General features: G+C 52.4%; 1 protein-coding gene across 6 annotated transcripts in view; it reads left to right on the top strand.

Annotated features, from left to right (window-relative positions):
* The window catches only part of Rbfox3 (RNA binding fox-1 homolog 3), a 436,924-nt gene that overhangs the window by 327,992 nt on the left and 85,206 nt on the right, over window positions 1-23,726 (top strand).

Raw genomic sequence — 23,726 nt, 5'->3', positions numbered from 1 at the left:
GATGGGGCCCAAGCCGAGTATCAGTGCAGTGCTGCTACCCACTCCTGTCCACCTCTTCCAATCCCTAGCTTCCCTGTGGCTGGTAACCGTGTCTCCCTCCCCAATGGAAACAAATTTTCGAGAGTATCAGGGGAAGCATTGCTATTACCATTTTAAAGTTGACAATTCCCGCCCTATGAGTGACAGGCACAAAGATGAGTGAAGGCTCTGCACAGGTAGCCATGGGTGCTGGGAGGGTGCCTGGCGGGTGGTACCTCACTCAGCATGGTGGCAGTGGCAGTTCCCTGGTACAGGAGGCTGCAGAAGCTCCTGGGTGTTGTGTGAGGAAAGTTTTTCCTTGGAGGGTCTCCTGCATGCTTTGGGAGTGTCCTCATCTTTGGAGGTCTGGAGTCTCCTGCAAGAGAGCTCCCACCAAGGAGAGAGGCAGAAGATTGGAGTGGGGGTGCCACCCAGGTAGAGATAGCAGACCATTACCTTCTACCTTGGGGTTGAACAAGAGGCTTTCTCTGCCAGTCAGCAGCCGTGTGACACAGTGAGTCACTGGACCTCTCTGAGCCTTGGGTTGTTCATCTGTTAAATGACATCAGTGCCAACATGAAGCCTGGGCGAGAATACAGGATACTCTGCATGTGACATGCTCACTGTGATGGGAGAGGGGGCTCCCACCAACAGGTCTAGACTGGCGATGAGGTAGCATTCTGCTTTTTGGCTCACCTGGATTCTACTGGGAGACCTGTGCTCGCATCCACTAGAGACCCCGCCCTTCTCCCTTTGGGGACCTTGATGGGCTCAGCACAGTCCTGAACTCCTGTGATTTCTCCTTGTGCCCTGTCTCTCCTTCCACCAATGCGCTTCCACCCTACGTTCTCCAGGTGTCCACAGCCCGCTGACCCCACCTCTCTTTAGCCTCTGTACACTCTCTTTTATCCCTTGGGGTGGAAATCCTGTCCTCAAGTGGACATGCCTAAGACACCCAGGTAGCTGCATTGTCCTCTGGCCAAGTTGAAATCCCTGGTCCCTGGGGAACTCCTGGGAGACCCTTCACTACTGGCTCCATCCTGCTTAAGCAGCTGTGACATTATACCTGCTCAAACAAAGTGCAGCCCCAGCCTCCTCCATCACTCTAGGATGAGGTCCAATGGTCCCAGCCTCCTCCATCACTCTAGGATGAGATCCAATGCGCCCTCCCCCGTCTTCTCCATCATTCTAGGATGAGGTCCAATGGCCCCAGCCTCCTCCATCACTCTGAGATCCAATGTCCCCTCCTGCCTCCTCCATCACTCTAGGATGAGGACCAATGGCTCAATTCTGAGTCCCCAGTACTTGCTTGACTCCCGAGTGGCTTCCTAGGGATAACAGCAGAGCACTGTGCTGGTCAGCTCTTGCCGCTTCCTTTCTGTCTGGGCCTGCTTGATTGCCATTGGGCAATAGGGAAAGCAAGGCTGATAAGAGCCAGAGCTTCCGGCTCCAGCACCCAATACTAGCTCAGGGCAGTGGCACATGCTCAGCAGAAGCCTGTGTCCAGAACATTCTCCCCTCCCACCTCCCCTCCAGCGTTTCTGGTGCCCACTCCCAATCATCTTTCAGGTTCTATGTGTCTCCATATGTGCCTCTGGTGTATGGGTGCAGGGTACCCCTAGACTGGGAATACCCGTGAGGGTAGGAGGTTTAGTTTCTTCTTCATTGTTTTAGAAAGGGGGACGAGGCTCGGCAGCAACCTGTAGAATGTCAGGAGAAAGGAGAAAGTGGGGTATTGGTGGTGGCCTGTTATTAGGAGGTAGTCGAGCCTACTGTGTGACCAGATCACTGCCTAGAGCCACCTCCTGTCAGGCGTGGTCATGCAAGGACCAGGATAGCTTTAACATGGGTGGGGCTGCAGCCTGGAGCAGACTGACAAGGCTCCTCCTCCCTGTCTCCATATGGCTCAGCCTCAGGTAAGGCTGGGACTTGGAATTTCAGACAGCCAGGGAGCCCTGGAGAGCTAAGACCGGGATTGAAAGGCTTGGCATAGGCTGTGAAAGAGCTCGTGTCCAGGCGTAACATGTGGGCCCTGGTGTGAGACAACAACCTTGCCTGTGGACAGGGAAGGGAGTGGAGAGCCTCCACCTTCTTCTGGTGGCAGACAGGGGGTGACTTCAGAAGGGTGGGGAGGCAGGAAGGGGTGGGTGGATGGGTGGGAGAACACCCTCATAGAAGAAGGGGGTGGTGATGGGATAGGGGGCTTATGGATGAGAAACCAAGAAAGGGTATAACATTTGAAATGTAAATAAAAAATATCTAATAATAAAAAAAGGAAGTGGCTGGCAATGGGTGGAGCTGCCAGAGGAAAGCACGGCCAAATTAACAGTAATTGCAGGAGAGATAAAGAGCAAACAGGGTAGCTGAACGAGGCTCTCTATAAATATTATGTTTTAAAAGTTTGCCCTGGAGTAATGGAAGCCGTTTAAATGTGAATCTCCTGTCTGCATTTAAAAACCCTGATAATGAAGACTTAGCAGCTGTTTCCTGGGGCCCCCGCTTTACTGGGGGCCCTTCTCCCTCTGACTCCAGATCTCCTGGGCTTCTCTGACAGCCGCCCACAGAGATTAGGAAATCCTACCTCCTGGGTCGAGAGTGCTCCTCCCTCCCCTCTTCTTGCAGCCCCATCCTCCTTCCTCCACTTGCCTGCCTATCCCTCCTGGTCCTGCCTCTCCTGACCAGAGCCAGCAGCAGCATCCTCTGGTCTCATCCCTCACTGTTGGCATCTCTCAAGGGAGAGCTGACCTTGTCCCCCGCCACCCTGGTCTCCAGTCTTCCCACCAGCCAAGGCAAGGACCTGTGGGTCCAACAAGGGACCTGCTCTCCCACGTGGCCACCACACTAAGGTGGAGTTTGACTTAAAATCCGAAACAAATGTTCACGAGCGCCAGCAATAAATCATCACTGTTTCTGTTTTCCTCCTCTCACCTCTGGAGAGGTGGGCGCTCTCCCTGTCAGGTAGCAGCATGTAGAAAACCAAGACTGGCGCTCAGGTGATTAAAGAGAGGCCAGTCGCCATGAGAGCAGCACCGGACCCTGGAAAGCACAGAGCCCAGCTAGTCACAGGGGCTGGGGCCTCTTGGTTGTCAGCCTCTGGCAGGAGTAACAAGGGGACAGTTTGGGGGGGCAGATTGCCACCTCTGGAGTCTAAAGGTACATTAACAGTGGTGGTACCTAACAGTCCTCCCCCTGAGGTATCCCAGGGGTGCAAGAACCCATTGTTTGAACTGCCAGAACCTAGCTACACGAAATACAACTACAGACGTGCCCCTGTCCAGATGAGAGGACACCATTTTCGAGTCCCAGGACAGTGCAATAACTAACATGCCAGAGCCTGGATGGCTTAGGTCAGACCACTTATAGCCACATCCCTTGGACCTGACTCTGGAAAGGAGATGCTGTTGGCTAGGTGGTAGACAGGGTCCCTGAAAGCCATGGGTAAGACAGGTACACCCCATGCCCTGGGCTGAACCAGTAGCCAGGCCCAGTTACCCCGCAGAAGCAAGGGTCAGCTTGCTATGATCTGGAAAATTTGTAAGGGAGGAAGCTGGGGTTAAAGAGTGTTTTGTTTACCTTCCTGCCTCTGCTGCTGCCCGTGGCTTGTCAGCAGGTCCAGCTTGGCACATCCTGCTTGGGTTCTGGAGGGTGAATAGGCAAGATTGGAGATTTGATGAGGGCCAGCATCTGCAGGATCAGAAGAGCAGGCTGTGAATGCTGGAAGGAACACCTCAGTTGAGGCTTTGTCTCTCCCAAGCTCAGAGGTGCCAGCCCTCCACCCTACCAGATCTCAACCCCCTGTCTCTCCCCTACCCATGTTTGGGTTCTCTGCCTGCTAGGAGGCCTGTTTTCCCATCTTCTCTCCACAAGCCTGGGTGAACTGGCCAGGACTGAACCATGGGGGTTCTGGAAAGGGAGAGCCAGCCTCTGACACTGGCACCCTGACAGCGTTGGGAAGCTGCGACTGAGTCCCAGTCTGTGCCCACAACATGCCACCAACCCAAGCACTAGATACAGACTGGACAAGCAGGTAGACCCTTCTGTGTTCCTATAGAGCCCCACCTTTTTGAAGGACACCCTGGCAGAACATAGTTGTAGCCATCACGACCCTTTGACTCCATAATCCCACTCCTGGGACCCTTAGTTCAAAAGCTAATTCAGAACGGAGAAGAACGCTTAAAGCATCAAGATATTTAAGGTGGGAGAAGAAACCACGTTGGCAATCTGCCATCCACCCGGCAGCCAGGTAACAGTTAAGCTACTTACACAGAGGCCTGGGCCTGAGTGTGGGAGACCACACTGCTGGAGGTACCTGGAATACCATTAAGGGAAAGTAGGACAGATGATCACAGTTAGGAGGGCCCTATAATTACAGATGCTAAAGAAGGAAGCAAAAAAAAAAAAAAAAAAAAGCAGAGGTTGTAGTGTGAGCATACGGAGGCCAGGAGTCTGTCTAGGACAAGTTGGAGAACTGTTGTCTAGTTAGCAAAAGAATCATCTGTCTGAGTGTGGTGGAGCACACCTGTCATCCCAGAGGCTGAGGCAGGGGGATGATCAAGAACTCAAGGCCAGCCCGAGTTACATCATAAGATCCTATGTCAAACACAGAATAATGTCTGGGTTTAGCTCATGGTGCAGCACTTGAACAAAGGAAGAGGGGGAGGAAAAGGGGGGGCAAGCCCTCAGGAAAGAGAGAGAGGAAGGGGAGGGGTACCATTCCATCTCTTAGATTCCCACACTTTCGCCCGTTGCTGTCTGTTCAGTTACCCTGAGAGGACCTCTGACTTATTCTCTTTCCATGCGCTCTGGGGCCCTTAGCCAGGCACACACACCTTGGTCTGTCCCAGTCTCTGCACTGAGGCACTCCCTACCCCCACCATAGGTGGCTGTCACCTTTGGTGGCAGATGTGAGCTTTGCACCTCTACTTGACTCCGTCTCCACTTGTTTTTACTGAGCATTTTCTGTGTGCAAAGATTTGTGTGGGGCACTGAGGGTATGAAAGAGGCCGAGCTTCCTACAGGAGAGAGGGATGGGTGGGAGTGAGGAAGAGAAGGAGGAGGAAGGAAAGGAGGAAGAGGAGGAATGTGTTGAAGGAGGAGAAATAGGAGGGGGAGGCAGAGAAAAGCTGTGAGTCCTCAGGTGAGGAAATCAGAGGGGCCAGCCCGTAGTGGGATAGCATTGCATTCTGAAGTAGTTTGGATGTTCTGAGGTGGGGGTAGACGGCTCACTTTGCTTCAACAGGCATCTCCTTATGGATATGACCACAATGAAAGTCCAGCCCTGTCCCCCAGGAGGTTGCAGACTGGTAGGAAGAGCAATGTGTAGCTACAAGGCAAGGCACAAATGCAGTCATGGGGGAATGGACAGTGTTGGATCACAGAGAGACCCGCTCATGCCTTAAAGTAATCACAAGTGACCCCTGGGGAATGGATCTGTGCGTCAGACCAGGAATCAAGACAGGATAAAGGGCTGGAGGGAGTGGAACAGAGCAATCAGTCCCGGGCCTTGAGGACACTCACTGGAATAATCCCAGCTTAGGTGCTGTCACCTCCCCTGGATCCCCTCTGCTAGGAAGGGACACGCTCCAGCGAGGCAGGTGCCTGCACCCAAGGCTACTGAGGTCTGCATGATTAGTACCCACATTTGCACAAGGAGCAGCATAATGAATATTCAAATATATTTCCTGGAGGAACCAGCTGGAGGCTGGAAACCAGAGAGGAGAAAACCTGCCGGTCACCAAGCATCCCTTCTCATCCACTTGTCTTCTGGTTTGTCAGAGCCTCAGGGTCCTTCGCTGGGGTAGTTCAGCCTATGTGTTTACCAAAGGCAGCCTGGACACAAAGGAAGGGCTGAAGGGAGGTGGTCTCCCTCCTGTGCTGGAGGTGCAGGGAGCTGGAAAGTCATTGTCAAGTGATGTCCACCTGGTCAAGGTTATCCTGACTGAGGTCTTGGACATTTTTTTTCAACTGTAAACAAAGGTGTCCTGGAGAGATGGGGGTCAGGGGGATAAATAAGGAGAGAGAGGCTACACCAAGCCCTATCCAGAGATGGGTCACCTTCCTCCCGTCCCAGGAAGACTGAGGGTCTCAGAGTCTCAGCTTCGTAGCCTATGACGTCTCCAAACAGGATCAGGATGCTGCTCCGTGGTGTGGTGAGGTGGAGGACCAGCCTTCATAGGACTCAGTCAGTCTTTAGCCATCATGGGTTAAGCTGGATGCCATGGAAGAGCTGAGGTGGATAAAGAGAAGGCAATGGAATGAGAGAGCCCCGACCGTGGTGCAGGGAAGAGGTGCAGCATTCCTTTGACTACCGGGAAGCTCCAAGGAACGTTCCACCTCTTCCCTGCACCACGCTCTGGGCTATCTCACTCCATTGCCTTCTCTTTATCCACCTCAGTTCTTCCCACAGGGCAACTCTGACCTGAGATGTCCCTCTAGCAGGGACAGCCTGGCTCAGAACCTGTGACTGGGAGGGAGCGGGGCGTTCTGAGAAGGAAGCCTCTTCCCTTCAGCGTCCTCCTGCAGATCCTGACCAGTGTGATAACATTGCAGTCAGTCAGCCTGAAGACAGCTCTACCTTGGCCACAGGGGATGGCCTAGAAAGTCCCCAAGCTGTAGTTGGGGACTTGGGAGGGCACATATGTTCTGTGCAGGGTCAGGCCTGAGTGGAGGTGGAACATCCCTAAACTGGTGGATGAGATCTGTACCCAGACCATGGATCTGCCTGAGCTCCTAAATCCAAACCCAGGCCATTGAGCAGAGGCTAAGCAGAGGGACACCTGAGGCCCGAGAGCCGGCAGTGAGCGCCATGTGGGGGGGGGGGGGTCCTGTGTTCCTGTTAATTGCAGACCCTTGAGTCCAACAAAATGGTTGGAGCTTGGGTGATGGTCCTCAGCTCTTCCTGTTTTCTAAATTCAGAAGTACCTGCTAATTATGCTATTAAGCAGAAGTACCTTTAACCCAAGAAACGTTCAAGATGGTTAATAAATATGATTAGAGCGGCAGGCGAGAAGAGGAAGCTCAGGAGGCTGCTGTTTTTCTCCGTTGGAACAGGAAATCCAGTTCCAAGTCTTGGCTGCGTGGTCTGGGATTTACCCCCAAAGAGGAAGATGAGGGCCTGAAGGGAAGAGGTATTGGGAGATGTGGGAAAGAGAAAATCCAAATCAAGTGTGGCTGAGTTACTGTGTGACAAAGGACATAGGGCATCGGGAGTCTTGGGAAGGACTGTGAGGACATTAGATAATGGAAGAGTTGGAGAGGGCCGTTTGCCTGGCCAAGTGAGGACTCACCACTGGGCCTGCCGCGTGTCCAGGTCTCCTGGACTAAAGTGGCCACGGCCTCATTAGGCTGAGAGAAGACAGGCTCTGTCAGTTTCTACATGCAAGCCAGAAGGAGGAGGGAGGGAAAGGGGAGGCGCAGCAGACCCGTGTGTCATGTCCAGTGCATCACAGAGCCTGTAAGGGGTCAGCCCACGCTGGTCCCCACTGGAACTCACTATGTCTTGTAGAGACGTGCCTGAGACACATCACCATCTCCAGAACCACTGGGAAGTTCCCAATTGCATGTTGTGTCAGGGACCTACTCAGAACCGGTGGCCTTTATGGACCTCGGGACAAAGCAGTGTCCCCCAGGTACATGTGTTGCCCCTGATATTTAAAGACGTCAAGGAGATGCTCTGGGACAGTGGTTCTCAACCCATGGCTTGCAACCCCTCTGGTGTCACATAACAGATATTTGCATTACGATCACAACAGAAACAAAATTACAGCTATGAGGTAGTCGTGAAGTAATTTTGTGGTTGGAGGGTCACAGCGTTATGAAGGTTGGGAACCACTGGCCTGGAAAGCGTCCGGTTCTTCATACTTCAGCTATGGCAAGCCATGCATCTTCCCAGCACTTCCGTTACCTACCTTCCTGTCCTGTCAGAGTCCTGGGTCCTCTGTGTGGCCATCTACCCCTACACCAATGGCTGTGGTGACCTGTCGGTTTTTCCAGAATGTTTTCCAGTTTGGGTCATAAATCCAAACTGAGTAGCTTATCTGTTTTGCTTGGACACAGTTCTCTGGAAGGCATGCCCAGGTCCTGCAGAGAGGCAGAGAGAGAGAGAGAGAGAGAGAGAGAGAGAGAGAGAGAGAGAGAGAGAGAGGCAGACAGGCAGACAGGCAGACAGGCAGACAGACACTACCATTAAAACCATATTGCCATTGCAAAGGTGTGCCTGTCCTATCTGGGTCTCTGAGAACTGGGCTGACCAGGGACCGAGTCACGCCCTGCAGCTTTGCACTGAAATGGCAGCGTCAGACACTCAGCTGGCTAGCGCTTGGTGCCCCCATTGCTGTGCAGATCGGGCAACCCCGTGCCCTCTGCCCATGCATCTCATCCTCAGCAGCACCGTGCTCTGTTAGCCACAGACCTAACCTCGAGGTTCCTGCTGCCTCCGGAGCTCTTTTCCCCCCACCTGTCCTTCAGAGCTGCATATAGCCACCTGGTGTCTGGTCCTGGATCTGTTCTCTCTGGCTGGCGGCAAAGAGATCCAGCTTTGGCCCCCAGAAAGCATCCACTGCCGAGTTGACCTTGGCACCTCACCAGTGTGCTTCTTACCGCCTTAGAAAGACACATCTTCCAACCCTCCTTGGACGTGGTCATGGGTAGGGGTCTCTTTTTCCACTCAAAGCTGCCTGACCTCTGGTGCTCACAAGTCAGCTCTAGCACTCTTCTCCACCAAGTCTGCTCCAGGCAACTGTGTGGTCCAGCTCCTTTGTGATGCAGAGTATTAGACTCGAGTCCTCGGAGACTTCCCCATGTCAATCATTTGTCTTGTCTGACTACATCTTCTCTCTACCCACCCCAACCCCAAAGTCCCTGGTCCCTGTGGGTATGTATCATGTAAGCCCTGTGGTTTTCTTTGGGAATGGAGCTGGGGCTGCCAGGAATGGCCCACTGACGGGAGACCGCTATCATTTTTCTCCAGATTTCTAAGTCCATTAACCAAAGTCAGCCAGCTCCACGGCCTTTATCATCACAGTGTCTCTAAACCATTGGCAGAGTACCACCAAATGCCTGGTGCCACACCTGCCCTTTCCAGTGTCCCACCACCCTTACTTTCCAGGCTCTGTGACAACTATACGTGTCACCAGTCATCAGTTCTTAGTACACTCTGACCACCACTGGCCCAGGTGTAGTAGCCTGTCCTGAAGCTCCAGGGTGGAAAGTGAGTCCTGTTCAGATGAGGACCTGTCAGTCTGTGTGCTCTAACCGCCTCAGCAAAGGCTAGAGAGGGGTGAGGTTGGCATGGAGTCAGATTCTGGGGGTGTCTGGCATGTGGGTTCAAATTGGGCTATCTCGGGCAAGTTTGCGAAAGCAATTCTCGGTCCCCCGGAGAACCGCTTTTCTAACCTTCCTTTAATACTCTACTAAGGTGGCTTCAACATCTCTAGCTTTCCCTACCACTGGCTGTGCCCCAGGGAGCCATATGCACTGCCCACCCTGTAACACAGATTATTAGACCTGAGTTGTGGTTATTAGACCTGTGTCTGCCATTTCTCCTCTGCCTCCTCACCTCAGTTCCAAGGTCCACTCACCTCCTGACTCCTGGTCCCTGGGAATATGCATCCTAGATTCATTTTGATTTTCTTCTCTGATGTGACTGATGTCTCCCTGGAGCTGGGGACCCCTGAGTGTAGGCCACGTCCCAACTCCAGCATTTCTCTTGCAGGTTTAAAGAAGTGAGCAGCTGAGGGCCCGTTACTGGTGACCGACTTAGGGTCATGACAAGTCCTGGAAGGGGAAGGCATCATGGTTGGCCCTTAAGTGGGAAGAGGGGCAGGTTGGGGTACTAAGCAGTTTGTGAGGTCGCAGCTACAACAACAGTTATAGCCACGGTGACGATAAGGACCGTGCCCCTGGGTAGCTTTTGATTTAGAAGCCTGAAGAAGGATGATGACAGTCTCAGGTCAGTAGACCATCACTGGCCTCTGGGGGTCTTATAAACAGATCCCTGCATCCTAAAACCAGAGAAGGCTACTGGACACAGGTGCCAGAGTGGTCTTGGATCTGCATTCCTGGTCTGGTCCCCGGGTGTCTCCCCTGTTTTAGGGAACAAGAGTCTCCTGCATAGTATGCAGTTCTTGAGAGCCACCTGTCTCAGTGTGTGAGTTTCTTTACCCAGAACCTTACCAGTCTAGATCCTGCCCTACTCCACCCCCACACCAGGAAACCCTTGTCGTTACTTCAGGGAGCAGCCAGAAGACCGAGAGAATTCTCCTGGGACTGACTGACTGCTGATCTTCTAGAGACGTGTGTCATCACCCAGGGTCTATGACAGCTCTGAATGAGGCAGGGAGAGGAGGGGGTGGCGGTGTCATTTTAAAGTGGAGCATTTGGGCTGTCTACTGTAGGGGAGGAGGCGCAGAGAGAAGCCTGAGAGGTGGAGGCAACTTTGAAGTTTGCTGAGCCTGCCCTAGGCTCCCCATCATTCTCCCCCACAGTCCCAGTGGTGTCATGAGAGTGTGGAAAAAAAGAGGCGTGTGGGAAGGGCAGAGAACACTTAGCTGGAACAGAGTGTAGAGGGTGGGCAGGCCACCTCCAATAGTGAGGGACAGGAGAGTTTATAGTAATTATAAAAAACATGGCATAGGACTAGGCAAGTGGGGGAGTCGGGGAGAGATGGGGACAAAAATTATGAGTGTCCCTATAAGAAGAGCAGATTAAGGGACACCCTAACGGTGTCAGCCCCACTAGGCAGACACTTTCAGGACCAAGGACAGAGGCAGGGGTGGTTCAGCACCAGGAACAGCGCCACTACTTCCCTGCTCCTTCTGAGCTAGAGATCTGCAGGCCGTAGCCGTTCCACTATCATAGACAGCGGGCAAAGAGTCCAGCACCATGGACAGCAACAAGCAGCCTGCCGTTCCAGTAGGTGTTTTACCACCTGGATCTATCTGCCCTGAGATCATCTGTGTGGGGCGTGTTAAGTGCACACACAGTGCACACACAGCACTTACTTGTGTCCTTGGTAGGAATCTTGGTATTAGTTCTCACTTCCCCATTCCACCCCCTACCTGCTGCATCTCCCTCACATTCCCCATTAAAGATGACCAGAACGCCATCTAAAGCCAAAAGGGGCGGCTCATCTTGTCCCACTGGCAGACAGTTCCAAGTACTCTAGGGAGCATGGTTTGGTATGGATGGTCTCAACACCTCCACATGGCCCAGTTTGCAATTTAATTGGATAAACCTTTCTTACACATCACTTTTGCTTTTGGGGTGAACGGGTCATGCTTAAAAGGTAAATAATATGTCAGGAGCTGATGAGAGGAGAGGGGCGTAGGAACATCGAGTGATATAGGGTGTGTTAAGACCAATAAAGAATCAGGATACACTGACCTCATCCTGAGGGAAATGATATGGCCAGTCCCACTAACCTGGCAAACTCCAGGATGCAGGAGGTGGAGGGCGGGATTTTTCTTCTCACCCTGATCTTCCCATGTGACCCAGCAGAGTGGGCTGCAGACTGGAGGGGTCAGAGTTGTCAGACCCACCCGTCACGTCATTCTCCCCACTAGGTTTTGTCTCCTTCCCTAGCAAGGATTTGCCCAGTGTGCAATGTTCCCTTTTGTTTTTATGATTGAGTTCAGACATGGGCTTCTGCCAGCCCAGCAAAGCTCTCTTGGCTTCAGTGACTCCCCATGGACGTGGTCTGTGAAACCTTGAGACCTAGCCTGCCAAGGTCCACCCCCACAGCCCTGCCCTGGCCTACAAGAAGCTAGCTGGTATGAAGTACCCAGCTTCTCCTGGCCAACTGCCATTTCTCTTTTGCACCCCCAACCTTCTCTCTTTCCGGGGTGGCTCCTAACTTGTCTGTGGGTCCTGTGTCTTTTCTTCTGTTGCTTGGAGGTGTTATGTGGCAGCCACAGGGCATGGGTGATGAGGACTATGCCAGTCAATGGATCAGGGGCTTTGGGAGTCCCCAGGGGGCTGTTCTTCTGATTCCTGGAACTGACTATGGCAGAGGGCAGACCTGCAAGCTCACAGTTCTCCCAGGGGCCTGTATTCTTCCTTCCCCCTTCTCTGCATCCTGGCAGCTTGGACAAGACCTTGAGGCCACTTTGTTTATGGCTCGTGCACTCCGCTCTGGCCATCTGTCATTTCACAGGGCCTTGGACAGCAGCTGGGAAGGGTGTGTACCTCCTTCCTAAGCTTAGGAGCAGGGTTGCATACTGGGGCCTTCTGCAACTGCGGCAACGTTTTCCTGTCAGCCAATTCACTAGCCACAGCCACATGTGACGATCAGGCCCTTGCAAATGTGGCTCACGAGAGCCAGAGAATGAAGCTTCACTTTTATTTCAGTTTAATTAAAGCTTTAGAGACTTATTTATGAGCATGTGTAATTACTTCCTGAACTTGAACCAAACCAGTCTGTTGAAGGTCATCTGTTCCCACCACAGAGGTTGCTAGACTCTCTAAAGCTACTGTTAGGTCCTGGTCATCCAGATGGCTGGCTCTCCCTCTTCCTCAGATCATAGGTAAACTCATTTCCCTGCCTGGAGAGAGTGCTCTGGCCTGACGTTCATGCTGTGTGGTGCATGTAGGGGAACTGTGGGGTCCCAGACGTCCTTGGTCTTCCGAGTCGACCTCTCTACCTACTGTCGAGGCCCCAGGATGAGGGAGAACTAGGGAAGGTCAGGACCCCAGAGTGGCCAGGGTTCAGTTGCAAGATGGCTTCCTTTCCTGGTGGCTTTTTCCACTCTGACTCTGCCTCCAGATCAGGGCAATTAAGATGTCAGACCCCTCTCTGTGTGCCTGGCCCCCTATCCTATTACTGTGGTTGTCTTGTAGGCCTCTTCCTTCCTGCTGGACAACAAGCTCTGTTCAAAGTCTCGCTGCTTTGTCGTGAACTGATTCCAACATTGCAGGCTCCACCTCTTTACAAGGCCTCATAGTCTGCCACTGGGAAGTGGCAGGTTAGAAGGTGGAAACCTCAAAGTCAGGATGGTCTCCAAAACCCCTAAAAATTATACCACGGTGACCAGAGATCTGGTCGCCGAGTTCTGGAAAGTTCCTTTACTTCTCCGAGACATGAGTTCCCTGATACCTGTCTGTCTCACGGGGTTGTGTGAACCGTACCAAGGTCGTGTATGTAAACATAGCCTCCATGACCTGGTAACACTGAGGCCAGGTGCTGGAAGGGTCTTTCCCACATGCATCCCCTTCCTAGGCATGCTGTGTAGAGAATGACCAAGTGTCATTTCCAGAACGGCAGCCCCAACACCTACTGACCCAGGAAGAGATGCTCCAAAGCCACTTAGAATCTCAGAAGCATATGCCCAAATCACGAATGGTTGTTTCCTCAGTTCTTTGGTCTTAAGGCAGGATCCCTCCCGTGCCTGAGGGTCCCTGTATGAGCAGCTGGGAGAGAACACAGGCCTCAGAGTTTTACTTCATTTCAGGTCCCTCCTGACAAACATGGAAGTCCAACTGGGGTGGCCTTTTCTCTTTGTTGTCTCTCTCTGCTCTGCAAGAGAAAATCAGGTGCCACTCCATAAATGGAGTGGCTTGTCTGTATACAAACCTCTAGCCATAGGAGCTCGTTGCTCTAGAGGAGAGAAAAGTACTCCCCACCCCCAGATTCATGGAAGATATATCTGGGGAAAGACATGCCCGTTTGCTGGTTTGATCCAGGGAGGCATACTCAGGGGGTAGAGGTTGACGGCCACACAGCCTCACAGGAAGACAGAAGCCATGGGGACAGGAAGACAGAAGGCATGGGGAGAGAAGCAAAAAGACAAAGAACAACATTTGCAAGACAGGGCTGCACATCTACCCCTGACATTGCCCTTTACCCTAGAACCCAGCATCCCGCCTCTGCCTATGCTCAGCCACCACTTAAGCAGACCCTTGAAGCAACCATGAGAGTGACTGTCGTGAAGGGTCCCAAGGAGAAGGGTCCCCACTCCTCCTGCCCACGTGCTCTTGGGTAGGACATAGGGTCCGGGGCTGGATTCTTCCTGGCATGTGTTTAGGATACACCCCTCCCCACCTAGCCGCCTGGGTTCTGAGAGTGCAAACCAGTTTGAGCGAAAGCCAGAACAAACAGTAATTAGGAAGGTAAATCCAACACAAAAATAAGCGTAATGCATTCCAAATTCAAATAAGAATTATTTGTGGACTCGCCCGCTCTTTCGGAATTATCAGTGGAATGTTCCACTCCATTTGCATAGATAATTGAGAGTTAACTGTCCTATCTACACCAAGGCCTGGAAGATGAACAGAGTGAGCTCGGTCTGGCCAGGTTGTAGAAAAGGAGGTTCCGTCGGCTGTGTCGTTTGCCCTCCAAAGAGAGGAGGGGCCCAGAACAAAGCCTGCCTGCCACCGAGAGGCACTCAGTATATATTTGCCGACTTAATTAGCATGAGTAACGGAACGTTACTGCACGCCAGCACCTTCGTCTATGGAGGAGCACTTGGTATGAAGGGAGGTGTTGCGGTCCTGCTCTTACAGAGGCAGGAGGGAGAGCTCAAGGAGTAGAACCCCTGCCCAGAGTTATGCTGGTCCAAGAAAGAAGGAGGTGTGAATCCAGGCTGAGGCGTCTCCCCTTCTGGCTGATGAAAGGCGCCAGGAGGAGCTCATGGGTGTGTGGTGGAAGGTGGGGGGGTGAGGAGGGGGCATATGAATGCATTTTTCCTCATTCAAGCTTTCACAACAGGCTAGGCTCAGCTCTGCTTCTGTCCTTCAGGTGGGAGCTGGGACGACCTGAACCCCAAGCCTTAGGGCTCCTAGGTGATCAGGATTTAATAGTCTTTACTAAGAAAATGGTACGATCACACACACGCACACACCACACCACTTGCCTCCAGAGGGATCTTGGATATAGAGTGAGGCTGTGGATGCTCTTGGTGCCTGGAATCCCATTTGCCCAAAGCATTGTTATTGTAGCAATTATTCCATGCTCTGTGGCACCGGAATAGAGTTTGCAGGGCCTCACACTCTACTCATGGAGACTCAATAAGCCCCTCTGGGAGCAGTATGTGGAGGAACTCACCCACGTGGGCACTGTTCGCTGGAATGAGGAGAGGCAGGGACATCGCCACAACCTCAGCCCCAAAGCACAGCAGTCTGCAAGGGCTGGACCCCGGTGAAGTCCTGGAAAGGAACAGAGAGTGCACATGGAAAGCCATACCACCCTAACAAACACACTTTTCCCTGCCTGTATCACGGTCCTGATAAGACATAAAGACCAGAACCGAGAAGAAGAAGCAAGCAGAACCCAAGGGATAGAGATGGATCTAGATGGTGGGAGTCCTTGTTGGGGTAGCCAGCAACCAGGCTGAGATTGGTAAGGGTGAGATCAGTGGGCAAAGGGTGAGAAGGAAGCACCGTGCCTACACTGAGGCCCTGTGTTACTCAGTTGAGGCACAATACAAACAGCTCAGGTGAATCTTAACTTGTCAAGTAAACACATTTTTTCTTTTCTTTTTTTTTTTTCTTTTTTTCCAGAGCTGAGGACCGAACCCAGGGCCTTGTGCTTGCTAGGCAAGCGCTCTACCACTGAGCTAAATCCCCAAACCCCGTAAATACATTTTTTAAAAGTGCCTAAACCGTTCGCAGCCCAGAGCCTCCATGCTATTGCCTGCCATGCAAACATTGTTCTTCAAACGACAGCTTTTGACTCTCATACATGGATCTTGGCCCTTGGTGGTGGTGATGGTGGTGGTGGGTGGTGGTGGAGGTGGTGGTGGTTGTGTGTGTGCGTGTGTTGTTGTTGTGTGTGTTGTTGTTGTTGTGTATGTTGTTGTGTGTGTGTTGTTGTGTGTGTGTTGTTGTGTGTGTGTTGTTGTGTGTGTATGGGATGCGTGCACATGTGAGTGTGGGGGTGCACACATCCGTACATGCCCACAGATTCCAGAGGAAGATGCTGAGGTCCTGCTCTAGCTCCCATACCTAACTCCCTTGAGACAAGGTCTCTCACTGAGCCTGGAGTGCAGCGGGCATCCAGATAGTCCCAGTGAACCTCCTGCCTCGACCTACACACCGTTAGGGTTATAAACATGCAGGTAACCAAACCCAGGTTTTTATTGTGGGTTCTGGAGGTCGTGGAGATTTGAACTCACGTCTTCAAGCTTTCCCAGTAAGTGCTGTTACCTGCTGAAACATCTCCCAACCCCTCCCCAAGAGCTGGTTTTAGAGTAGCCAGTGTCTCCTGTGTCAAGCTGGGCCTAGAGAACATTCTTGAAGCCTGCAGTTTGTCCCTGGTTTCCAGGAAAATCCTCCGTTCTCCAAATAAGACTTCTCATCTTAAAAGATTTACTGTTTATCTTATGCACTCGTGTGGGCACGTGCGTGTATACATGTGTCACACGCACGCCTAGTGCCCATAGAAGTCGGGAGAAGGCATCGGATCGCCTGGGACTGGAGTTGAATGCAATTGTGAGCCACTGCACAGATTCAGAAAACCCAAACCAGGTCGTCTGAAAAAGTGGATGGTGATCTTAAGTGCCGAGCTGTCTCCCAGGTTCCCTAGACTTCTCTGCACACCATCTCAGCCACTGGGACCCTGAGGAGACACAGGGATGCACCCAAAGCCCGTGGCTGCTATCATGAGAACGCAGAGAGGTGCCCTGTGACACCTTCACCATTAAGAAAGAAAATCTCTGCTTTTCTCAAGGATGCTGTTGCCCGTAGAGTAGGGGAAACGTGGGATTCACCTCTTCTCAGCTTTTGCTCTGATGCCATAAACACCATACCTTGTTTTCTCTGCCGATAATGGTCCCTCTTCCTTCTATCCTCCTGCCTTCTCCAGAGCAATCCAGCCAGCCCCAAGTTCCCGCTAGCCCAAAAATCCACCTACCCCCTGTCATCATGCTACCATCTGTGTGCCAGTGAAATGATGCCCCCGCAACACTAAATTGCTTCCAAGTGGGCAATGAGATGGCCGTCCTCTTCTATGAAGAAGAACTTGACCAGCTCAAGGGCCCATTGACCCTCTTCACAGCATTTACTCTCAAAAAAAAAAAAAATACAATCCCAATACCGTAAAGATTCTAGTCTCCCAGCGTGGCTTTCCAATTACCCACACTCGGCCAAGTGGCAGCCACTTCATTATAATTCTGTAATTGCCATATGGAATTCCTATAAATTTGCTGTTAATTTTTAACCACTGTGGCCTTCTCTCAGAAAGTGTAGCAATAATTTGAAAATCTATAGATGATATTTTAAGCGGATGGAGGGAGGTAGTCCAGTGGGGCTCGGTGGAAAGAAAATAAACACAACAGAAGTCAGGGTTGGACCTGGAAAGGAATAGCTAGGCTCCTCTCAACCTCTGTGCTGCTGCCACCGACATGTCTGTGGCGAGCCAGGGGCAGGGAGAATTGATCAGAACCTGATCCTTGAGGAGCCTGTTCTTCAAGAGAGTCACTTTGCACCAGGTTCTCAGTTAACAGGCGCATTCCCCGCCCCCAGCTGGGACGTAATTTACAAGCCGGGTATAATCATTCCACATTGTGCTGCTCTGTGATCTCTCCCAAAATTGCAACATGGGCTGGGTTTATAAAAGATACTTCCGAAGAAACAGTGTTCACACCGGGCACTTTTACCCCTGCTCCTCACCATGCAAGTAAGACACACACACACACACACACACACACACCACACACCACACACACACCATACACACACCACACATACACACACACACATACACACACACCACACACACACACCACATACACACACCACACACACACACACCACACACACACCACACACACATACACACACACCACACACACACAAACACACACACACCACACCACACACACACACAAACACACCACACATACACACACACCACACACACAAACACACACACAAACACACACACCACACCACACACACACACAAATACACACACACCACACCACCACACACACACCACCACACACACACACACCACCACACACACACACACCACACACACACCACACACACACACCACACACACACACACCACCCACCACATACCACACACACCCACATACACACACACACCACAGACACACCACACACACACACACACAAACACACACACACCACACATACACACACAGAGTGCTAGGCAGAACAAGTATTTGCCTTCTAGTAAGCAACTAGTAAGCAACTGGGAATGGAAAAAGAAAGGGAGCTGTGATGTGCACAGCCAGGGTACTGAGGACAGACAGAGAAGGCCTCAGGGTGGGTCAGAGCCAAGGAAACACTTGGCTCTAGAAAAAGGAAGAGCAGACACAGGGTGCAGGGTCCTGAGTGGCTGGGAAGATGTTTTGGTAAACTATGGAGATCAGTAAGCCCAGCCCCTGCCCAGCTCCTGCCAACCAGAGAGGTTCATTACACATTCCTTGTCTGTCCCAGGAAGTCTAGGGTGCAGTCACCCCAGGATCTGTCTTTGGTGATGCAAGACTCACTCTTGCGGGGCTGGAATACATACTGTGTCCTTCCACCTTGCCATATGGCTGCCAAGAAGGCTTCCGCCACAGACATCTACATCCAGCCCCTGAGCCCACCCCCAGAAAAGGAAGGAGATTGGCTTCTGGCTGAAAGGGTTATCAGACAGCAACAGCAATGAAAAATTGGGCCAACGAGCGATTTGAAGGTCCCGGTGTTTGATCTACGGAGGGGTTGGCTCCTCACGGCTTTGCTGCTCCTGAGTTTGGTGACCTGAGAGAATTAGAACCTCCTTAAATACAGTGTCTGCTGGCTGTGTATTAATCGAGCAGAAATCAAAAGTCACAGTATCCCATGGAAGTCGGAAAAGGAACAGACGGCTCCCCCAACCTCACGCGGGAGGAAAGGCTCGGAGCTATGGAGGGGAATTGCAGAGAGCAGCCCAGGGCTCTTAGCCCGTTGTTCCAACTTTCCCTAAACCTCTTTGCCAGCAAATTCTCAGAAACCCCGTGCGTTGGCACTGGGGAAATGTGTTAGTGTCGAAACAACGCTGGACCCAGTGCTAGCACAGCAGAGAGGGGGCCTTCTCCCCTAGATGGAGGGGAACCAGAGGACATAGCGCTTTCCCACAGCCCCACCAAGAACATGCCAGATGCCCTGTTCCCTGGCAGGCATTAGGCCTCCAAAGGGCTGTTTCTGGACTCATGGCTCCCTTTTCTACTCCCATCATCCTCACAAGGGGTGGACTACCCTCAGAGCATCCAAGGTGTGTGTTTTCAGCCTCTAGGCAAGGCTGATGCTAACCAGGTCCTGCCTATTCCCGCCCCAACCCTGACACTCCTTGCCCTTTCTCCCCGAATCCCCGGGAAAGAGTTCACCTTTAAGCCCTGTTACCTTACTGTAGGTGAGGGAGGAGAGCCTGTGGGTTAGTGTCTGTCTCTTTGCTGTTTGCCAGCAGAGATGGTACCCACACCTGAGTCCTGCAGTTCCCATGAGCCTTCTGCCCATATTTGGCTTGTTGACGCTTGATCACCCAGCTCCTGTCTGCAGCTTGGTTTTGGCCTGCCTGACACGGTGCACCGGCCTCTCCAGGGCCACAGGCTTTGGCAGGACACTGCTGCCTCCCCGGACCTTTGTGTGCCGTCAGTTCCTAATGAGCTTTTAATGAGCGGCTGCTCCAGCTTCAGGGGGCACGGATGGCAAGGGAAGAACGCGGTGCCAAGTCCCTTGCATTCTGCTTCCGGAAGTCACCATGTGGCTTCTTAACTCGATGAGTGCTGGCTCTGGGACTGTAGGAAGGAGCCTCCTCTATTTGATTCTTATCTGTTCAGTTGAGGGACACAAGGAGCCCAAGAGGTGATGGTTAGGTCTGGCGTCTTTGCCTTCCCCCGCCCTCAACAGTGAAGAAAGGGCCACCGGTTTCTACATGGAGTAAGATTTTTTTTAAATTGACAGCAAGGTAGAAAGCCCATCGACCTCCCATGTCAGCTTTGTAGAGAATCAGAATACATAGAGGACCCTGGCCGCCTCTCTGCAGAGCTGCACCAGACCCTTGCAAAGGAGGAAGCCCTGACCCCTTCCCATGGGCTCACTACTTCACCGCAAATGCTTTTTGCTTCCTTGATGCAATTCTGATGGGACCGCGATGGCGGTTCACACCAGCCTCTGTGGCAGTTCACACCAGTCCCAGCCTTGGAGCAGCCCAAACTGCAGCCCTGTGCTTGGTGCTCCTCCTGGCAGGAAGCCTGCCCGCTGTTTGCTGCTGCTAGTGTTGCATTTGCTCAGCTTCCTCCTTCCACACAGAGCCTTGCTCTTCAAGTTCTGGGGAGTTGGGGGGGTGACCCTCCCACCCTCTTCTGGGAGTTAGAGGAGATGTCAGTGGCTTCAGCTCCCCCTCCCATTTCTCCCTCAAGGCCTTCACCCTCTGGATAAAATTAAGATACAAGGCATACTTCCTTGACAGTCACGGTGATAAAAACCTGGATGGTCTCCTCAGGGAGGCATCAGGGAGGGGCTCCTTCCACAGAGCACTGCAAGGAAGCACAGTCAGGAGACAGCACCTGTCCAGAAAGGCTTCCATGCCTTCTGGCCAAAGCAAGGGACTGGTGATAGACAATCCAGATTCCGTTGCAGCCTTGCCTCTTGCTACCCGCTCCAAGCCCAGGCTGGAGGAGGGGAATAAAGAACCCCAGAGTGGATACAGATGCTCTCCGGGGCATCTCTTTGCAGTGGGGTTTCCAAAGACAACCAGAGTAACCCAGGCTGAGCTCTGGGGTCAATGAATTTTATAGCTTTTCCCAGGCCCTGCAATTCAGACCGGTGTCCTGGACATCAGTGGCCTGCAAAAGGACCCTGTTGTGATGTTAGCATAAGTTGTCCTCAGCCCCGGCTGCACCAGGAACCTGGCTATCCCAGGCATTCTGTTCTCCATGCCCAGGTTCTTCATGATTCACAGGACTCTTGGGTCACCTGTGGTCTTGACATCAAGACACCCTGCAAGGTCATGCACAAGGTGGGGTCTAGGGCGGTGGGTCTGACTGAGAGAAGGGTAAGGATGCCTGGCTGCTAGGCCAGAAACTCTGAATGCAAAAGGACACCCAATCCAATGGCAGTTTCTCTCAGCTTCATCACAGGGTTCAGCAGCCCGCTGGGTTCCTGTGACCTCCCGCCTAACGAGAAAGCAGAGATTGGAGATAATTACTGCCCGGCCCGAGCCGCAGTACGATTAGTAGATGCCTGGGCTATTGCAAATGACTGTTCCATTAACAGATTTGGTTGAGGGTTGATCCTGTTAGGAGAGAGAGCCAAGGGCTAATGATGAAGATATTTGCAGAAGGGCACATGCCAAATAGTTCAGTCAAGGGAAAGCCAAGGGCTTCTGTGAATTCCCTGAGTCTGGAGTCTGGTTTTCCAGGCAGGACTGCCTCTTACTGGTTGTGTGGACCTTGGGCCACCCCTGTGATTCCAAGTGTGTCTTCTCTATGTAACTTGCAGCAATGCAGGGAGGTGGGTTGGGGCCAGACACTCTGAAAAGTTGAGAAGGAACAGAGCCAAGTGCAAGCAAGGTATTGTTCCCATTTGCTACTATGTAGCGAGGCACCCATCTCCTGTCCTGTAGCGACCCAGGAAGTTTTAGCCGACAGCATCCCCTATCTTTCTGATCTGAAATGGAACTAAGGGCGAGTCCCCACATGAGCTTTCTCTTCCTCCTCCTGGGAGACTCTGGGGCCAGTTTCTGAATGGCGGCTTGACCACAGTTAGCACAGAAGACCCAAGGTTTGGCGTTATGTTTTCTCCAAACCTCAGCCCCCAGGTTCTGCCAACTACCCCTCCAGACATGTGGGGACCAGATGCCACAGGAAACCCCGGGGAGTTGCTGGAAGCTACTGCTGCCAAGGCCTCTTGCCCACCGGGCCCTGAGGTGCTGAGCCACAAGGTTGCTACTTCCATAGTCTGCACTGAGCTCACTCCCCTTCTGCGAGGGTGGGGAGGGAGGGAGGGAGGGCCTGGGGCTTGCTTACAATAGAGAAAGCTTGGCAATCACATTGAGTGGGAAAACAGAGATAGCCATGGCCCTCTCTCTGGGAGCAGTCCTCTGGCTTCTGGGGCCCTGATGGGAGGGACACTTGGAAAAGAAAGATGTCCGTATAACTGCAACCCTGTGCAGCTTCTGGCTTTCTCCCCCACCCCCCCCCCCTGTACATCTCGAGTGTGCCCTTTGCTTTCAGTCTTCCAGTATTTATTATGTTTAATTTTGCCGGGATGTGGTTGTAAGTGAGACGGATGGAGCCCAGCGTGGCTGGCAAACGCCTCTTAATTAAACAGATAAATAAACACTCCCTTTGCACGCGGGTTTTTACTTTTGCTGCAGTCTCTGCTGAGGCAGGGGGATGGTGTCTCTAGGTGGGCGACCCCTTGCTGAGCTGAAAGGTGGGTGCTGACCACAGCAGGCTGCACTGAACCTAGCCTTTTTTCTCTGAATGCTCTGGACTCCCTGACAGAGGGAGGCAGAGAAGCCCAGGGGTGGGGAGGAGCCCCCCAGAAGCCCCTCCTCACAGGCCTGCTGGGAAATGAGCCTCCAGCTGGTGCGAGTGGGCCCCTCTGCTGGACACCCTCAGTGTGGCCTCTTCAGCCACAGCTGGGCTGGACAGCTCAGGACTTTTGCTTCTTCTGCCATTCCTCTCCTTGCAGAGGCTCCCCTGCCTTCTTAGAAGTCACCTACCAGAATAAAAACACATATAACACCAAACACACACACCCCCACACTCTGGGGAATGCCTACTTTAGAAACCAGAGAAATTTTTTTTAATGTTTTAAAAAGATAGCAGGAACTTCTCAACCTGACACACCCCTGGGGTGTCTGCTCCCAGGAGCCAAGAACAGCCCCAAACTCAAGGCTTTCCCCTGGCTCTAGCCTCTTTACATTCAGTGCAGAATCAGGATGCTAATTTTCCCTGGTCAAGCATCCCACTGGTGATACAGGACTCAGGTGAAGTCTCATAACTAAAGTCTTCTGGGGTGGCTCCACACCTCATTGCACAACCTGCTCGGAGCTATGCCATCCTGTCCTACCCCATGGGGGATGATGGATCCAGCCATTCTGTCTTCCTCCCCACTGCTCATGTCCAGGCCTGTGCCAGGAAGTCTAGGGTTGGGGCAGGAAGACCTGGCTCTGCGGAATACATGGGAACTCAGTCTACTTCTAGATGATGGCTCGGCTTGTCGAGGTGGAGCCCAGCTGCAGCCGGAGACTGTGAGCTCACCCCTCGCTCTCTGGGACACTTCTGCCAAGCTCCACGCTGTCCTCTTTGCATAGGGAGAGCCTGGGACGGTCAGACTGGGCATTCGGAAGGGAGCAAGAAAAGGCAGGACAGGGAGGATCTGGAAGCCCAGGGCTGGTTCCTCAGGGGTATCAGGGCTTTCTCTTTCTGCCTGGGGGTAGCATGGGAATCCTTAGAAATTCCCAAAGATTGGGGAGACTCACCTCTCTGTCATTTAGTCACGGACCTCCTTGGCCGTACCTCTTGCTAAAATCACCATCTTAAGAAAGAGGAAAAAATGCCACCAGACACTAACTGGCAAAGGCACTTCACAAAGGTAGACATTAAAGAGGCACAAAGTGTCCAGAGATAGTGGGACACACATGTGTTACCCACTGCAGGAAGAGGGAGCACATAAAGCTAGCAAGGCCCTGCTTGGGAAGGTGGTTCAGGATGGGGGGCAGGAAGGAGCCAAGAGAGCTCAGAGCCAAGACACCCAAAACTTTTGAGGTGCCT

Source organism: Rattus norvegicus, chromosome 10, assembly GCF_036323735.1.
Source record: "Rattus norvegicus strain BN/NHsdMcwi chromosome 10, GRCr8, whole genome shotgun sequence".
NCBI classification, from domain to species: Eukaryota; Metazoa; Chordata; class Mammalia; order Rodentia; family Muridae; genus Rattus; species Rattus norvegicus.
The sequence above is the reverse complement of the archived record's forward strand: the minus strand, read 5'-3'. Positions and strand labels throughout refer to the sequence as shown.